Below are 20,651 nucleotides of genomic sequence, written 5' to 3' on the forward strand. Positions count from 1 at the left end.
GGAGGAAGGCCTGATATTTGAAACTTGACTCATAAAGTTAGTTTTGAAATAGACTTTCCTGATTATTCTTTATTAAAGAGTTGAAGTTCCTTTATGATAAGCACCTTACAGATTTTTATAGAGAGTATACGTATGTAGATTTCTAAAAATAAATCTAAAAAGGAAGTGAGGTCAAAGACAATTTACGGTATAAGCAGCAAATATTTATGTATGTATTTTATTTGTCAGACACTTTACTAGCCATTTTGGTATTTTGTTCTCACAATGATGTAGGTATTAATATCCCTATTTTACAGATGAGACACTGAGGCTGAAGAAGATTTACTTGCCAAAGACACATAGATAGTAATAGATGACAGAACCAGGAACACAACACAAGTCTGTCTGAGGCAAAGCTCACTTTCTAATCTTCTTTCTAATGCTTCTAATCTGATCTCTCTGCTTTCCAATCTCCTGCCGTATTATACTGTGCATTTACAAATTTCTTTTGCCAATATTGTCCATTTCCTATTCTGCTAGCTTCTCCACCTTCTTAATTCTAATTCATATTCTTCAAGGAACTCTTGAAAGAGTTGGGCCCTATATTTTTCGTAATAACCCATTGCTTTACATGCAGTCCTGAATGTGAGTGTGTGATAGTAAAGTCAAAAGGAAATCAGTGCCAGGGTGACATGGAATTTCTACCACCGATGATGCCAGATGAAAGGACATGTGAGGAAACATACCTGGGAAATCTAGGTTCTTTGGAGAAATCTGGAGTCCTTTGAAACACTGCCAATTGCAAATGCCTTATCTTGCCTCTTGACAGCTGTGATAAAGAAAGTACAAATATTTCAGAAATAATCACAATAACAATACCTAACTAACCTAGCTAAATCTTATTATGTGTCAGTCATTAGACTAAGTGCTTTAGCTGTATTATCTCATCTAATCCTCATAAAAATTGTACATATTAGGTGCTATATTAAGCCACTTTTAAAGATGAAGAAACTGAGCTAAGGGAGATTAACTTTCTCAAGCTGACTCAGTAAATGGTAGAGCAACAAATATTATCCCACGTAGAGTAGGTATACAAAGGCAAGAATTCTTCTATTTTGTCTCGTTGCAGAGCCCACCTGTTTGTATTAATCATTACCATTGTGATAAAAACATTTAAGAGGACCTAGGAGTTCCATTGATTTCCTGACTCAAACATAACTTACCCCAAATATTTTGCAACTGTTTAGTTCTTAATTTTCAGTGTCTGAAAGACATGACTAAAATAATTTTATTTTCAGTTTCTAAAAATACTGTATATTTGAAAGATGCTGAGTTCTTGAAGGTTAGTTTCCATTTATCATTGGAAAACAATTGAGTCACTCTAGAAATTATTTTTAAAAGATAGGCATTAAGATTATGTCTCAGTTTTATTTGTGAAAGATTGGCATTTTAAAATGTAATAGGCATTTTTTAAAGATGACTTGATTTTAAAATGCCTCATTGAGAAAGGAAAACATTTGAACTAGAAAGGGAAATTTGGCACATATGAGTTGTTAGCTGGTAAAAATAGGTGTCTAATTCTGGAAGAATCCATTATTAAGTGCTTCATAGTGAGAAGATAGAAATATGACATCCCATCACCCTTTGTGTCTGATATTTTATAGTTGCTCATAATGCTAATTTTAATGTAGAAAGTTAGTATTCAACAATAGGCAATATAAGTTACTTTTTCCTTCTTTTTTTTTTTCTCTCAGGACTTGATTCTGCAAACTGCAATTCACATACACACACACAAATACACACACACACTCACACACACAGGTACGTAACAGAGACACTGGAAGCAATGCAATTCACGTTTGCAGGTCTAGATGGACCTTTCTGTCTGAAACAACTAAGGGCAATGCAGCTGAAGCAAATGGTCCTGCATTCATATGTATTCTTTTTGAGATAAAGGCAATTAAAAGTTTTAGAACTTTACATATGCTGTGTAAAAATTTTAAACCCCCTCCTTGCAAAGGGGAACACTGGAAGAGTCCCAAGATTTTCTTTCAAGAAACATCATATTAATATTCTCACGTATTTGAGATTTAACATTTCATATTCTTTCGTCTGTACCTCTTATTGTTCCTATTTACAGTGCACCTGAAACACATTGTGTAACTGGCAGAGAGCCCAGATTTTCCATTTAGGAACAGTTTGATGATTTCACTTTTTCTTCTTTCTTTTTTTTTTTTTTTAAACAGCAGGTGCTCTACATTGTAAACAATGCCAGCCACCATAATATTATTAGCTTTTGAATTTTTATTACATTCTTGCCTTCCTACATATTTTAAACTTCAGTGCAAGGAGTTTTTGGCACAAGCTCAGCAAGCTTCTTAGTTCATAAGGAAGATAGATTCCAGCAAATAGAGTGCTTCATTGTCATTTATAATTAGAAAGTGTAAGATTTACCTAATCATAAAATCACCCAATATTTTCAGGTTTGTTTCTAATTTTCTAAGCAATACATTCACATCTGTCCCATGCAGAATGCTAATTCCCTTTTGGTTGCATGAGTTTTACAAATGTTTAACCCTTCCCTAGCCCATTATCTAAATATAACTCTCTTTTAGCTTATCTTTACTGTGAAGGCTATAGTAAAGCAAATATTTTGTTTCTTTAACACTTCTAAAATGGCCAAAGCTCATCATAATCGATGTATTCAATTGAGTTGTTTTAGCAATCAATGTATATCACTGCATGATCGATTTGGCTTCAGCAGTCAGCATGGAATAAGGAGATGGCTAAGGTAATACAATCAGCAATGCTTGCTGCCAAATGTAATGTATTACATTCCTAGCAATGGTGACCAAACACTCAGCGGGGAAAAAGTATTTTTTACTTAGCATGTGCTCAGTAGGTATTTGCTGAGAAAATAAATGAGTAGAAAATAATTTCTGATGTCCTCAGAAGTTCAAATCATGTTACCTATAATACATATATTCATGCAAATTTTGTCTAAAAAGTGAGTTCAAAATCAGCTTAAAGTACTGCTGGAAATACTGAATTAAACAGTTGAAAATGAATAACCCAGCTACCTGATACATTGCAAGAACTGCTCTGGGGAGACTGATAAAAAATAAATAAATAAAAAATAAAAAAAAACAAGAAAGTATTTACAGCCCCAAATCTGTATATTCATGTTATTTTCTGAGACTAATTTTAAGATCACACTTAAGATAAATAATGCTTAGTATTTTTCTTCACAGGTTGTGAGGAATTTTCCATTAGCTAACCAAAATGGGGGGTGGGGGAAATCAACCTATTTTATTTCTACAGCTATGATCTTTCCCACTAAACTGCATTTAGAGCTACATTTTTTCGAGATCACTTCAATAAGTGAAAGCCCAACAGAGAACAGATGCAATATAAGAGCAATAAAGGAAGAAAAAAATTAAAAATCCTTTGCTCTCCCTGCAGTACATCCATAAATCTATTAGCATTATTTTCCTTTCTTCTCTCTTTCTCCTTTTTTTTTTTTTTTTTTGTTTTTGCATCCCAAGCCAGATCTCAAGTTCTCTGAAGCAACCCTTAATCAAGCTCCCCAAAGGCCTACGACTGCATGCAGCAATTTCTCCCGTGCTCTCAGCACAGATGTTTCGAGCACATTCCATTACACCTACATGCCATTACAGCTAATGGCTTATTCTGATGAAGAAAGCTGCTTTCTGCTCAGTGCAGCAAAGGGGAAAATTTCCTCCTGTACAGTTCGATCCCTGCAACAATGAAATGTGGGGGCAGGTGGTACAACAGAACTCTCTAATGTTAATTACATACTGTATTACCCCCAAATTTGGCTGGTCATTAATTATGCTAATTTACCTTCCTGAAAATTAGCACCATCAATGTGAACATTTGAGCAGATCATAGCAAAATGTAGTCTATCATAGATGCTTGCAAACCTGAACCTTTTGAGCCATCCAAAGAAAAGATGACTCTTATTGGATATATAAAACTTAAGAAGAAATGGTTTATGGCTATACTTGGTCCTTGTAATGGTAAATGTCTGGATTTTTCAGGAAGATAATATAAAAAGAAAGCAACTTTATCAAATCCTGACTAAAAACGTGTTTTATTAATTTTTTAAAAATTTCAAAGTTGTGAAATACAGAGAAAAAGCACAAAATTTAACACATCAAGGAAAATAAGGCTGGTGTACTTTGAACTGAGTAAAAATCTTAGGTATTATTTTGAAAGAAAAAGAGTGGAGGAAAGTAAAGAATAAAACTTTGCTGGCAGTGTCTAGAGTTTTAATGCTATGGAGTATAGTGATTTTCGTCTATGCATTTTTCATAGAGCCTTGATAAAGAGAGATGCACATTGTCTTCAACAGCTCCTACAGTTATAGATTGTATTTTTTTATTTATTACTCCATAAAAAATTAACATGTCTCCCCTTCCAACTAAAGCTCAGATTTTACCATATTGATTATAGGCTTAATAAAGTGTGTGAATCAGGTTAGGCTTGTTTTTCATATAAATTAAGTAAGTACAATTTCATTTTGGCCTGTTGAAATTGATTGGATTTCAGAAGTAAATAGAATATCTTCTCTATGGAGTGAACAGTCTCTGTTTCCTCTTCAAGGCTGCTGTTTCCTTCTATCCATCTCCAAGAAGCCATCATCATATTAACATAGATGACAATCTGGCAAGGAGGTGCTGATCAAAGATAAATTTCACACTCGCACTTCGCATTTTCTAATTACACCATCTGTGTCAGACTCTTTCGTGGCAGTTCTGCCCAATCTGTCAAATGCTGCGTGCCTATGGGAATGCAGAGGAGCTGAGAAGATCGCCTTGTCTCCCCCCATCCTCCCAGCCGATTCATCACCCCCAATCGGAGCTGGGCAGAGATATTAGTCTAATTGGGGACTGGAATGAAGGTTCCAGGTTGCATGGGAGATGAGGTGTTTGGGGGATGCAAGACATGAGATTGCAATTTGAATCATATTACAGGGCCTGCCCTAGCTTGTCTCAGAGCAGGCTGAGAACAAGCCATGCATGCGATATCAGGATGGGAGGGGTGAAGACAAGGGAACAGTTTTTAAAAGAATCATGAATGAGAAAGTGTCTTCTTTCATTTCTCTCTGTTTCTTTCAGACACATTAAGGATAAATGATTGTGAACAGGCACTGATGGGAAGTGCTCATCTTTTATTATAATATTATAAAATATAAGTATAAGAAGTTAAACAGAATGACCCAACTGATAAGGCCAGACCTAATCTAATCAAGGCCAAGCAAATAAATCCAACAGTTCTACCTAAATAACACAAATTAGTTCTTGTGGAATGTACATGATACTCACAATTGAACACAATAGACTAAAAACAAGAGACACTGAAGGCTGCTAGCTACTTTAGTAAATAATTTTCAAATAAATATTAAACTTTCAGATCCAGTTTGATCTCTTATTTTTTAATTTAAGGTGACAAAGTCCATGAAATACTAAAGAAAAATGAAATGATTACCCTTTCAAACTAGAGCCATGGCATATCTATTTCTAGTTATTGATTTCTTTCTGCCACATGTCACTGCCTTTAAGCCATGTTGCCACTGATGCCAAGGTAAGCAAATAAATGTAATAACTCATTTTTAAGTCCTCAAGGGTGTACACTTGTTTGTTTTTCATAGCATGGTATTGCTATAAAACCAAGGATAATCTGTTCCTTCTTATTTTAAATATAAACAATTTTTATGATAATACTATTTCTGTTGCCCTCGAAAAATTTAGAATCACTTTTCACACTAGTCATTCTCAAATGAAAAAGTCCAGGTTGAAATGGAAACAGGAAAATAATGGGAGTTGGAAAACTTGACTCCAGACCCAGCTCTGTTAATTACTTTTTTGATTCTCCATTTTCTATAAACTCCACTCTTCCCACTTCATATATTTGTGGCATATGCTTGTGAAAGTATGTTAAGGATTATAAAAATCCCTGAAAATTAGAAGGTCATATTATTTATACATTTGTGTATTTATATTCTGTCTCAAATTACAAGGTGTTTTCATTAGCTATTTAGATATAGTTGACTGGAGAGATTTCATCCCCAATACACTATCCCAATGTCCACATGCAGAAGTAGGACCTCTCGTGTGCTTATTTTCCCCATAAGAAATCAACTCTTAAAGGAAAAGGACTATGTCTTATTATTCTTTGGCTTGCACATTATACATGATCACATGTTTATTATTAAACCTTATTAAATAGTATTTGTAAAGAGTATTGGTAAATTTAATATTCATTAAAGGAGAAAAATATTATGTGAGTCATTGAATAAACCCAGGCTGATTGCACTAATATGATTCCATTTGCAGGAAATGAAACCTCCTCAACCATTTGCCTCTTTAGTATTTCCCTGCTTCTGAAAGTCAGGATTCTGTGGTCTAATACTTATGCCAAGTTTTCAGTTTTGCTTGAATGCTGAAATTTTTCTTTTTAAAGTAAGGGGCAAGGTGACTTTAATATGGACTATTCCAGAAGGACTTCATTATGAGGACAAACATAGATAAAGTTAAGCCACTGCTTTAAGAGATTATCTTCTCCAGCCATAGTAACAAATTCATGGGAATAGTGACCTTATGGTTGTTTATAGTTTTCTGATTAAGATGCAACATCATTAGTTGCTGTTATATATCTATCTATACTTATTTAGATAGTCTATATTAAAGATATCTATCATAATATAACTGGAGATTTCAGAAAAAATGTAGAAGAGAGAATTACAAATGACCAAGTAAAAACTCAGAGACAGGACATATTAAGTATAGACTAAATAAATGTATCCTTTTGATTAAAGAGTAGAAAGATGAAGAGAAAGTTTAAAACAATATTCAATTTCATAAGGAGTCATTGTCCATGTTAAAACAAAAAGTGTCCTCCCTTTTAAACCTTCTGAATGCCCTACACTGGGCATCTTTGAGGGATCCACTTAGTAAATGCTGTCATTGAATCACTTAATTACACCACTTGCTTAATTCAATTATGAGGAGGCACTGGATATTAGCTGAGGCAGATGAATTTTTGTTCTCAATTGTTGCCATGCAATAGTGTCCAATGTCTAAAACCTGTCTTGAGTCTTCTCTTTTCTCATGAATTCCTAGATAACTAGAAAAAAAAAGTTTATAAGTACTGTGCATTTTCAGAGAGAATAAATGAGTATTTCCAGCATTATTTGCAGAACTGCATTTCTGGAATATTAACATCTCTCTATTCTGGTTAAAGAATATTGGTTATAAAATAGGTAAATATATGAGACCTGTTATAAAGGGTAATTTTTACATTTAAAAGAACTATTGTACGTGATGCCTTTATTTACTAAACTTATAAGAATAATTTTCCTTTCTCATATATATATTGGCTAGATCTTTAGCAGCTTGAAGATATTTACAATATAGTTTTAGATTGGGAAATACTCGTGTGTTAAAAAAAAAGATCTTTGGAGAGCTCACTGTAGTATTTCATCACTAACAGCTTTCAAATATGCAATGATTTACATCTTTTCTAAATCCACAGGTAATGTTAAGAAAATAGTTGATAGTTTGAAGAATAAAAAGGATGCAGAGACTTGGGGGAGTCAACAGCTTCTTAACCATTCAGTCACTTCCACAACTTAGTTTCTGCCCCAGCACCCACTTCCATGTCATGTTTCCATTAAGCACTAAGAACTAAAAATAAAGTAATTATGTCACAACTATGTAATCCAATCCAAGGAATCATGCATTCTTATTTCAGTAATGCTTCTATGTATAAATATTTCAAGAATAAAGATTACTTTTGGGCTCTCTGGCTCACCAAAACTCAACAACTCAAAGTATAATATTTACAAAAAAGAAAAGTAACATTTTGGACCAGTATTCACAGAGCTGTCTTCTAGATAAGGCATTAAGGATGGGAAAACTCCAGCTTCACCTCCAGCATCCTGGAAACTAAACGGAGAAAAGACCTACTGCCAATTCTGTTGCGTCTTGATCCCTGTCCAATCCCACCTCAGCAAGCTATGTTTCACACCCCCATTTCCAGCACGCTTGGAGGAGCACCCAGAGATTTGGAAGTAGGCTCAAAGCTTATCTCGACTCTCCAGACATCAGCAGTGTGAAAAACGGGACTTTTTAAAATAACATTTCCTACTCTTCCTGCTTCTGGTCAAGCCAAAAATTCCACAGAGACCGTTGTTCTCATGGAATGCTGGCACTTCCTCTGCAAGGCACAGCGAGAATCTGGACGAGCAGAGGGATGTGGAGATTAAAACTGATTGAAAAGTTTCAAATTAGGAGCACAAAAAATGTTAGGGAAGCACATTTAACAGAACTAGAGTTCTCAGGAACAGTCCATGTATGAGCAGTTTCCCTAATGACAAAGTTGAAGTCTAGCCAGCACCCCCACGGTTCACTGACAACATGGGTTTTACCTCTAGAATGTATATGATATCCACAGAGTTACCCAATTAGTGACTTCTCATTCAGCCCAATCTATGAGAAAAAAGTTTAAAAATACTCTTTGCAATAAAAGATTTTGCTTACCATGAATGAAAACAATTAGTTGGTAAACCAAAAGAATACTTTATGTAAATAAAATGAATATATAATTTTATTTTTAAAGAGATAATAAGATAGAAAATAAAACAAAAACTTTTCTGTGGAGGCCGACTTTTTCAAAGAGCTTCTCATCAGTAAGTAGATTTAAGCATATAAGTATAGTTTTAAGCATTGATAAAATATAACAAATTAAATGTATAGTTAACATATTAATAGTTACCTAAAGGATGCAAGTGCAGATCAATAAAATGTTTTCTTTTTATGTTCGGAGATATTGAACAAATTTCTCACAATCACAGATATTTCTTTGAAAATTCTATGATTTTGTTTTTTATTTTATTGTATCTATTTTATTGTTTTAAAATTCACTGGTCTATGAAACTATTGGTTAGGAATATCATATGGAACGTTTTTAAATAGCCCCTTTTTGTGAAGATTATTTTTGGGTTTGAGTCAGGTTACTTTTCCATCACTGAGGTGAATATATCACTTGGGTAAGTAACTGAAGGGCATGGTGTTTTAGCAAACCAAAACGTAAGCAAATATCCTCATTGCCAAGAGGAAGACAGTGTGGCTCTGTCTGCCCACAGGTTGCAGAAGACTGAAGCATTCAATCTTCAAGGCATTCAACCTAAATAAAAAACACATCATCCTATTTTTTTTAAGTTTGAAGTCTTAGATTTGAGGGGAGAAGAAATTTTGTGGGAACCAAGGACAATAATTGGGGAAAGAGTTTCAAATCTTTAATTCACATTGAATATGTGTACTTAATATCAGTATATCCTTTACACAGATAATAAAGCTTTTAAACTAAAACAAAATGCAGATGTAGCATTTGAATTAAGCTTTTCTCTGAATACTAGCTGTAAAAATCACTTACAGTTCTTCTATAAACAACTGTCTATATTTTTAAAGCTTTTTTATAAATGGGATTTTTTTTCCTGGAATATTCAAAGTCTAGAACATCCAAACTGGACCCTCTTCATGCCCACATAGGAGTTGCACATGAATATGTAGATAGGAGAACACAGAACCTAGCAGCTGAGGTTCACCCTTCCAGGATGGGTCCACAACCAACATGTCCAAGACTAAGCAAGCAGGACACAGTGTTCTATAACAAACATATGTACCACATTCAGGAATCAGACCCACAAATGGGTCTTCCAAGGATCTAGAGCTCAAGAAGCCAATTTTGAATTCTGCTTATTCGTAGTGTAAAGTACACCACTTACTCATAGTATAAAGCAACAAGAAGGAGGGTAAAAGGCATGGTTTCAGATTAAGTCACACTGGGTGTGAACCATGCATATACCTCTTACTATCTGTGTAACCTCACGGAAGTTACTTAGACTCTCTCTGAGTTTCAGTTCCCCATTTACAAAGTGAATATAATAATATTTATCTCACTTTAAGTAAATAGGCTTAAATGAAACTTAATGTCAGAGAATACACACACACAAATGTGCACACTTATATTTATGTAAAAGCATGTACACTACTTAATACCTATACATGCTAAGTGATCAATAAGTGCTGGTTTAGACAACCCCCCACACTTTTTTTTTCTTTCTGTTGGAATATGAGCCAGAGTATCTTACTACGGCCAAAATTAAAGTGGAAGAGAAAGGGTCATGCCTTTTGTAGATTTCTCACTAAACAGTCCTCATAGTAGATGTGAAATATATTCACTATGACTCATAATTGTGGGAAAAGTAATCTTCTCACTCTTAAGCCTGCCTCTTCCTGTTCTTAGGCCCTTATTCTTGTTCATTGTGGTGGAGATGGGCGGAAAGCAGGAGGAATGTTTGATGTTAGATGTGAGATGATGGCAAAGTAAGCAGTTAAAATCACACCCACTTCTAGTATATTTTTAGTCAAATTAAATTTTATCCTCCATTAGAGTTGTTTATCTCTCAAACTGTACCCCCCTCCCCACTTCCAGAATGACATCTGGTTAGGATCAGAGCTATTGTAGCCACAGCTTGGGCCTCCTGTCCCACCCTGCCCTTTGTATCACTGTGGGTGTCTCTCCTTTCCCGAAGCACCCTGAATGCCCCTAACTCAATGCTGGAAACACCACAAACATTGTGATTCATAGAAAATGAATAAAACTTCAGTTTACTATTATACATTTCCATTTTAGCATTTATGTTATGATATACACCAGTGGTTACAGAAAAACCTAGGAGAATGGGTGGGTATCTCTATGTACGAGAATAACACAAACATTGATGTTAGAGTATCTGAAGAGTTTAACCTTTAAAGGGATATTAGAGAACATTCTTCCCATTTCCCCCCACCTTCTCTGTAGACAGATATATCCCCTCTGAGAAATACTGAGAGCTATAAACTTTCTTGGAAAACTGCTGTTATTGGCAGTAGGTTTGAAAATATGCAGCATGTACCAAGGTAGAAGACTTCATTTCTTAGACAACTTCTCTATCATGGTATCAACCCTAAGCCCTTGAATTGTTGAGAGGTATGAGAAGGGTCAGGTGTGACTGCTATCTCCAAGGACTTCTTTCTTTAACCTGCCAAGTAAACTAGGATCTAACCAATCAGGAGAGCCACAGAGCTGTCTGCTACCTAGGCAGAGAGTCACATGCCATCTGGCTCAGAATTCAATATTCAGGATTCTTTGCCTCAACCCATTTTCTTTAAGATAACCTGACATACCCCCATACCAACAGGAAGCTGAGGGGCCAGGCCAGTTGTGTTCATGACAATCATATAAGACTTTTGTTGCTTTTCCAGATATGTTCCCATTTCTTTCCTGTTACCATGTAAACCAGAAAATTCGCATCCATCGCTCACATCTTAGACTTTGCTTTTGGTTACCCTGGCTTTAAATCTTTGGCTACATTTGTAAACCTTAGTTAAAATTCACTTCTTTCACTTCAGGCTAAAGTACCTTGGCCAGGATAGCCTGCTTTCACTAGGTCCTAGCTTCTCAACTCCTGGCTCATTCTGCTGCCTGGTAGCCCAGGGAAGTTTCCAAGTAAAGGAATTCAAGCAACAAATGGTATCAATTAAGTTTTGATCTTTTCTGAAATATATGCAGTGTAGGAGAACCAGTAATATTCCCCCAAACCTGATGATCTTTAGCTATTGCACATTGTGTTCATTTTATTGTTCTAAACCATATTTTAGTTTGTGTCTTCAGGAAGCAATTGGTATGATTAGGCATGAAAAGCAAAGTTGGATTAAAACAAAGGCCAGAGGCAGGGGGAAAAAGATAGATCATACAAGCAGCACAGGTATTCAGGAGGAAAGAAAGAGCAAGAAAGTGAACCTTGTCCTCTTGTAAGCACAGCTGGGTGGAACAACATTTATGCAATACCGTCTATGTGGCAGACACTGAGCCAGGTGCTGCTTCATGACGCCCTGTTTAATCCTCGCAGTGACAATGGGCAATTTGTTTTAGTCTCTGTACTTCTCCTCAAAGGAAAGTGAAGTTCAGAGATAATAAATAATTTGCTCAAGATCACACAGCACTAAGGACAAGGGTAGGGTTTCAAATCTACTTCTGTTGGACAAAGCTACTCCTGTCCCTGATTTCCTTCTCACAACGTTGTACTCTGGGAGGAAGATAACCAAAGAGAGAACCCTGTCATCCTTGTAAAAGTCTGTGTTGTCCACACACTTTCTCCATCTTTTCAGTGTGTGATTAAACCCACTTGCACTTATTTTCCTCTGGTCATGTCTCCTTTTATGTAGGGGCAACAAAGCTCAGCACTGTAGTATTTATTACGTGTCCACATCTGCATAACACCTTGCTACCAAAAGGAAAAATAAAAGGCAAGCGAAAATGGCAAAGGCACTGCCCTCTGGAACTTTATAATCAATAACAGATGGGTGAGAGGTGTGGAAAAAGGGACCCAGCCTCCCAAATAAGTGCTCGGCAAACCGAGAAACGAATGAATGGAGACCCAGAATCAAGCTAATCCCACCACAGGATCAACTAACTGCACACGGTCTCCCTCAGAAACTGACTTGCCAAGCTTTTGTCACTGTGAGGGAGCTGGGGGAGAGGGTGGGTGTGATCATCCTAACCTGAACAGTGAAAATCTTCCCAGACCTTCTCCAAACACTCATCCCATATCACAAATTATCTTAAATCAGTTTGAAGCAAGGCTTTTCATCAGCTGTCATATTAGTGAGTCCTTCAGCTCCTTTGAGTATTTTGTTTAGCTCTCATGTCATTCTTTGCTGTGCCACCCATTGTATATGTGTGTGTGTGTGTGTGTGTGTGTTGTGGGGTGCAGGAGGATGGATCCAGGCTTTCAGTCATGCAGACAAGACCATCTTGATGCACACAGCAATGATAACGTGACTCAGACATCTATTTCAAAATGACTGTCATTTTTATGACATTTCAAAGTAAAATGAAATTAGGAGTAGAGGAACAGAAAGATGCTTTACCCAGTCCTTGAGAAAAAGGCATTTCTTCATATTTCAAAAGCTTGGCTGGCAGTAAACTGGGATAAATTGCTGACTTGGCTTCTTTCTGTTCTACTTATTAAATAATAACATTCTGTATAAGGAAAGAAAGTTGTGTAATATATATGGCTATGCACAAAATGGATGAGTTATATTTAGAATGTGTCTGAAGGCCAAGAAAGGAAAGGTGAGAGGGGGAGTTTGCTGGAGAGCCTTCTATTGTAAATGCATTAAAATCTAAATTCACAGTGAAATGATCCTAGCAATGACATCACGCAATGACTGTAAAATCTAAAAACGAGAATGGTTATTTTCAGAAAATTTTAATATTTTTTTCTTGCGCATAGTCCAGCAGGTTATTAGTATTGCACACACATATATGCTATTCTTATATAGTTGCTTTCCCTAATGAAATTTCAGTTCCATGCAGACCTACGAATTTAAAGTATTATTTTCTGTCTTCTCAGTAGACTTTTCCTTTTCAGAGATGCATTATTCATTTATAGTTTATTACTCATAGAGAAAAGTATTAATAAAGAAACTGTACCTGTCCAGTTCCGATGTCAAACTCTGTTGAGAAAATCAACTCAGAGCCCAGCTGGTCTAAAAATCTATCACATTTTTACTTTTTTTGGTAGATGTCATCCTGGGCATTGTAAATAGTGTATGTGTACTATATAATTATATTGTCCATGGATTTATGAAACTCCATTGCAGATTTCATTACTTTTTCTTGGTCCACTTATTAAAACTACATTTTACATGTCTAATAATGTAATTCAAGTTGTAGCAAATATGAAACACTGATATGCAGGCATAGGCAAATGATGCCTGAGCAATTTAACCCGATTCACTGAAGGACAGGAGAATTACCTTTTATTGTAATGAGCTGTGGAGGGTGGTTCAGGCTGCTTTTTCACATTTGTGATTCTACTATCCACCTTTCTCTCGAAATCCAAAGCCCCTGTCAGCTCATACGGAAAACTTGGATGCGTTTCATACTATCATGCTCTCATCCAAGGGAAGGCGGTGGTTAAAGGAAGGAGGGGCTGCTTGTTGGTTTACAGGAAATTTGAACACCCATGGGATGCTTTTCAGAATCCAAACAGAGTTCAAAACATAAACATTCCACGTAATTTGTTGTTTCCATACATCATTTGCCTCTTAAAAAAAAAAAAGACTGAAAAAAATTTTTAATGTGTGACTACAGTGACAGAGAGTGGGTGCCAACAGCTCTCTGGATGGCTTTTTATCTCATTCCCTTAGTGAAAACAGTTAACTAGGCACTGGTGAGAGATTCTGTAGCTGCACAACACAAAGCTGGCGCCAGCGCCAAGTGTGGCATGCCAGATGTGTGAATACATTCTGGAGCGCAGCATCAGCAGCCCCGGCAGCTCGCCATAGCCATTAATCTAGAGACCTCTGGGAGTTCCGGGTAGCGCTGTAAAACCCGGCCCCTGCCAAGGCTGCATCAGATAAAGCCATCAATGCATTGTAAAAAAGACACAAAACCTATTTCATGGGCTGCACTGATCAAGCAATTACAATCATTGACTACATTAAGCAAAGAAACAGCGGGGTGCCCTATAAAATTGACTGCCAACTTGAATAATCAATAGACTCCATGTAGAGTAAATTAAATAACTGAAAAACTATTTGGAAAAGCTGAAGTTAAAAAGCCAATCAGTAATCCCTCATCCATGGCAAAACAATCTTGCTTCCAAAAGATCCTTTGGTTAGCTTTAATTTTTATCACTGGGAAATCCTGGGATGGTGAGCTTGGGAGGAGGAAAATTCCTCTGCCTCTTTTATGCTTTTCTTTCGTAGCCGTACATTTAATTTGAATGTTTTGTATAGTCAATCGATGTGTTCTTCCTGTCAACTGTAGCTGAGTGCACACCCAAGGCAGGAAGGCTGTGACTGAAAGTCAACATTCTAAAGAGAGGTATTAAGGTTTGACATGGTTTGTGGTCTAACCTGAGGCTTACAATCACAGGAAGGTTTTTTTTTGTTTTGTTTTTTTTTTTTTTTTTTTTTTTTGCTTATATAGTAAGGATAATTCCAAATTTAGAGATTTTTAATTTTAAAATTTTGCATTAAATAATGCCTTAAATGCAGAGGATAGAGGTATGTAAATGCCCTTTTGAGGTTGTTGCTGATTTACCTTGCCACCGCATACCCCCACATGACTTTTTAGGCGATAGAGCAATCATGACCAGATTTCACAAGTTGCATCTTCTTAAACCAGTTTTATCCTTTTTGCTCCACTGGAAAGTGACAAAACATGTTCAGAGAATAAACATCATTATATATTTTATGTTATTGGTGCCATGAAAAGTTTGAATTATTTTGCCAGAAATTATTTATTCATTTATATACACTTGCATACTCGTTTGTTTTGTTTTAGGCAAGGGAAGACACTATTTCATAAATAATTTGCTCATCATATTATTAGAAGATCTAGAAAAAAATGATGGAAATGTGAAAATCATTTTTCTTCTCAATCAAAAAAGAAAAAGCCATATTTTGATGAGATTCCTTTGTGATTAAAATGTAATGATAATAACTCCAGATCACAGAAGCTAGGTTACTTGGTAGCAGTATATCTGGATGTGAAAATGATAACATTAGAAGGATTATCAGTACTTCTGCCTGCTTGACAAAGATATTTTTTCACCAAAAGAGAAAAAAAGATTGAAACCTTTATTGCAGAGACAATACAATTTTCTTTGTAGTCAAGCCTGTTTCTGAAAACCATATATAACAGTAATAGTATGAAGACACCTACGGCACTGATGAATACATCATTAAGCAGGCATTATTGCTGTTCCCACTGAATGTAAGATCACCCTGATATTATGAATAATTTGCATATTAACGAAAATAATATTGAGGTGTATTTAATGTGGCATTTGAATTAACTCTTAATGGCATGCAAGTTCTCAGGGCCAGGCTAGGGAATAAACTGTAGGATGAATTTGGAAATGATTGTCAGGAGCTGGGCTTTCTGATTCTAGGTATCTAGAAAAATTCTTAGTGGCATTATTTTTAACACAATGATGTGTTTTACAGAGCCTCCTACAGTGGAACACAATAAATTAGTTGTTAATAAACAGCTTGTTTTAACAACACTCTGCTTCCTTTCCTATTAAATCTAATAGGGACAAAAACCCTCTGAAATGTTGTATTTAATGAGCAAACTTTATTTTTTAAAAAACTGCACAAGAAAAAGGAGAAATATGATGAACTAAAAATGATTATGTGTCACAATAAAATTCTCCAACTTGTCAGCTGATGAGATGATAATATTGCCCATAAAAGCAGGAGTGAAAGTGCTGCTGAGCTCCTGATAAAATGTCTTATTGAAACCTATTGTATTTACTTCTTATTAGATTCTGAACTCAAATAGATCTTGATTGTTGAGAGCTTGGGTATTTAAAAGCTTTAAGATTATCAATTACATTACTCATAATTTCCACATCTGCCTTTCCCGCTGCAATTCAGAGACAGAGAAAGACTATTATAACAGCCTTCCTGCAACTTGATTACTGGGGGACTCTGTTACAATGTGCACTTGAAATGCTGTTAAGATGTGAACCTAACTGCAATTTTCAGTTTTATGGAGCTACTCCTACATGGATAGCTCTTGGTAATAATTGAAATAAAATGGTAAGAGACCTGCCAAACCATGAGGGAGACATGGAGGGCCACCCTAAATGCAGACCTCTGCAGCACTGCAAGGAAAGCTTCTGTTTTGGAGTTACACTGTTTTACCTTCCTGCTAAAAATTAGCTTTGTGGGAACTAATATACATTTTGACTTAAACAAAATAATAATTAAAATGGCCATTATGTAATTGAACAGCAGTTTGGTTATGTTTATGCTGGGTAGAAGCAGGCTGCGGGGAGTAGAAACCAAGAGAATTCTCTCTGTCAAAATGTTGCCAAAGCAGCAAAATGTTTTTCAGAAATGCCTTGTTGTTTCTTAGCTCCTGATAGAGGGGACATCTTGGGGCTAGTTTTCACAGTCTCCTGAACATTTGCTGTGTTTTCAAGGTTCAAGTGCCCTGAGAGGAAAGGTTTAAAATAACCAGTTATCTTTCAATAAAGCAGTTCAAAACACAGCATCGTACACATATAAATATTTATTTTGTCTCATAGGAGCTCACCATGTTCAAGAAACGGGACATGAAAGGGTCCACTTGTTCATGAAGTGGGAACTTCAGGTCTAGATTTGGTTTGCTTGTAGAGATGTTTCTTAAGTAACAGGTTTACACAAAAACACACACATGCCACACACAGAGAAATATGGAGGCACTTTCTCAGAAGCAAAGAGACAACATATTTGAAAGGTACATTGCGGATCTTGGGGAAGAACGAGGGGAAAAGGCTGAAGAGATATTTCTCCAGAAATGACTCCTCCTGGGGAAAAATGTAGTCTCTGCAATTTTGCTGCTTTAATAATGCTTTTCAATATGTAAATCTTTTTTTTTCTCTCTATCTGAAGAATAAGTCCTGAGACCACAACCTTACTAAATCTAAGGCCTCATCAACTAGTGCTAAATACAAACGAAGGATTTGTTAGTTTTCAACAATCTCTATAGAATCTAGAGCATTTTATTGTTCATTGGCTAAAGGTTTCATTCAGCATTTAATTTGTATGCATCTTAAAACAGTTAAACAAATATAGAAATCAGGCCAAAATATTTTGGGATTTCTATTAAATCCATTTACTGTTAAGAAAGAAAATGTTTCATCCCGGGTGAGCTCAATTTCCTCCTCCCCCCCAAGAAAAACATAATCAGAGAAAATAATTAATGTGCCTTCACCTAAAGGAACAACAGTTTACAGGTCCCATGACAGTATTTACATGTTCAGAAATATATGGAACACATGTTAGAATTAATCAGGATAAAGTTCAAAATGCTCTCAATAGCTTCTCTATAAAAACAGACATTGAAATGCATTTTTCTACACATAGTTACCAGGTTATTCAGAATTGTCATAGACAAAAGTAAAAATCACCCTGTTAGAAACTAGTTTAAAAAGTTTTTGTTCACAGAAAAGAAACTGCCTTTCCCACTGCAATTCAGAGACAGAGAAAGACTATTATAACAGCCTTCCTGCAACTTGATTACTGGGGGACTCTGTTACAATGTGCACTTGAAACGCTGTTAAGATGTTAAATGCCTAGAAAGAATTTATGGTACAAGTGTTGATGTCTAGCAATGAATTCATTAAAAAAATAAATGCATGGTAGCTGTATCATTGTGATGCTAAAATAGAAGCATCTAGTTTAGGTAGATCCCAAAACTCTCTCAGTCCCCAACACTGGAAAAAAAAAATGCACCTTCTGAATTTCTTTATTCTTTCATAAAATCGTGGGAATCCAGCCTGTCTGTGATTAACCTGACCTATTAAAAAGTAGACCAGTTTCAGTTCATCCTGTTTTAAGTACTCTTGGGCCTTCATTCTCTCTCCTATTCTTTGCCCTTCTTCTTTCCTCAAGGATATAGAAAGGAACTGAACCCTCCATGGTTTGAAGTCTATGATGTATGCCGAGTTTGCTTCTTGTTTACAGGAGCTGGCCGTCACTCATGAGGAATATCAGACGATGCTGGTAGCAGACAAGCATTTGAGAGCTCACGACACTATCTGGCTCAAGGCCGTGTGTAGCAAAACCGAGATGCACATAAAGGATGCAAAAAAAAAAAAAAAAAAAGCTGAACAGAAGGCAGAAGGGTGTGTCCTGACCAGTGACCAGACCAGGTGTAGGGCTTATGTCCTGCCTTATTTTTAACACCCTGTCTAAATTTTCTATCCAGTCTGTCACTTCCTCATCACTGATACAAATATAATATTAACTAATCAGCACAGGGGCTGTGTTAATTGAGCATTAATTAACCATTTTGGCCTAAAACCTGTGGCAGAATCCATAAAGCCAAAAATTAAAAAAAGAAAAAAAAGAAAGAAATACACAACGCTTTGATAATGTCATCCAATTTTATTATTAAGAAACTATTCGCACACCAATATGTGCTGGTTTAATTCTATCCAAAAGTGTTTGTGGCACATATTTGGCAAGTAGCATCAGGGTTGCCAATTTCCAACCAGGACTGAAAGGAACATTAAAGGAAATCTTTTTCAATCACCTCTCTGATTCCTACATTCCCTGTATTTAATTCCCTTCAGCTGACAGGCTTGGTCTTCCCTAGCCACCTTTAATAATTGGGAATTTACTACTTCTCTGGACTGCCTGTTTCATGTAAGAACCCTGAGTGCTCTTTAGAGGAACTTTAGAGACAGTTCCTCTTTATCCCTGAGCTAGATCTTCCGAGGTCCGCATTCTTCCACCTTATATGTGGAAGGTTAACTTTCTCTCCCATAGTTCTCCTTTCAAGTATTGATGAGCGAGATCAACTCTCTGCCTATCCACTCCTGATTTATTCACCAATTGCTTCTGCTTCTTGATTTTAGGGCCACTCAATGTTTTGGTTACCCTTCTCTCAGTTTGCTCCAGTTTTTCTACATTTTTGCAAGTCCCTCTTACTAACTTTTACTCATTATTTTCTTCTTTTTTTAAAAAAACAAAAGTTAAGTTTCTTTGGGGTCAGCTAGATTTCTCCATCTTTACTTGAACTGTGAATTTCTATTTTTTTAAAAAATACATGTTCTACCTTTACTAATTTTACTAAACGCTTCTGAAGAAATTCATGAAGCATCTGAGTGGTCATGGTCCTAAGGCCCCCAGGATCAAAATCATGGCATTTCACTGGAGTCATTACAGAAAGAAAGAATCTGTGAGTATCCAGGTTGAATTTATAAAGGGACTATGTGTTAAATTAGCAGAAAAACACAGGCTTCTGAGTCCCATGGACATGAATCAAATCTATTTCTATCAATCACTTATATTGTTTAATTTTTTTGAACCCCAGTCTCCTCTTGGGTAAAATGGAGATAATGTCCATTTTGCCAGATTGTTTTAAGGATTAGAAATAATGTGAGCCAAGTATCAAAAACAGAGCTTGGCACATTATCGACAATCAATAACAAGAGCTTCTTTTATTGCTCAGGGAGTGAAAAAACTGTTCCTAGAAAATGTCGAATAATGATGCAAAAATGGGGAAAACCGATAGAGGAACTGTCATGAAGAACTACTCACACCAATCACACATGAAATGTGGCTCTTGCCCACTAACAATGGATTTAAGACCATCATAAATCATTTCACAGAGATCGCTCAACTGGCCTCACACAGCATCAGCAGTTTCTAACTTCCAAACCTGCTCTGCATTTAGCCACAACAATACAAAGGTGAAAAGACCATAATTGACTTTCCGTCCCCTGAGCATCCCCAGTCCTGTTACACTGAACTTTATATCAGCTTTCCTTATCAGCTTAATAACGTTTGGTGAAACAATGCCTTCAGTCAGAGCATTTATTTTATTTTGTTGCTTCACCCCCGACCCTCCACCTCTTGTTTCTGTGGGTGGGAAGGAATACATCCTAAATAAAATATTTCAATACAAAACATGTTGAACACTTGTTATATATATATATATAAAAATATATATATATTTTATATATATATAAAATATATATTTTTTATATATATATAACAAATATATATATTTTTATATATATATAACAATAT

At 35.9% G+C, this 20,651-nt stretch overlaps 1 long non-coding RNA gene across 1 annotated transcript in view; it reads right to left on the reverse strand.

Moving 5' to 3' along the window:
* Positions 1–726: 726 nt before the first annotated feature.
* Positions 727–20,651, reverse strand: part of LOC107976512 (uncharacterized) — a 152,710-nt gene continuing 132,785 nt past the window's right edge. The window contains exon 6 of the long non-coding RNA XR_010159381.1: positions 727–808. This is a non-coding gene — a long non-coding RNA (uncharacterized LOC107976512). The remainder of the gene's footprint in view (positions 809–20,651) is intronic.

This window comes from Pan troglodytes, chromosome 7, assembly GCF_028858775.2.
Source record: "Pan troglodytes isolate AG18354 chromosome 7, NHGRI_mPanTro3-v2.0_pri, whole genome shotgun sequence".
Taxonomy (NCBI): Eukaryota; Metazoa; Chordata; class Mammalia; order Primates; family Hominidae; genus Pan; species Pan troglodytes.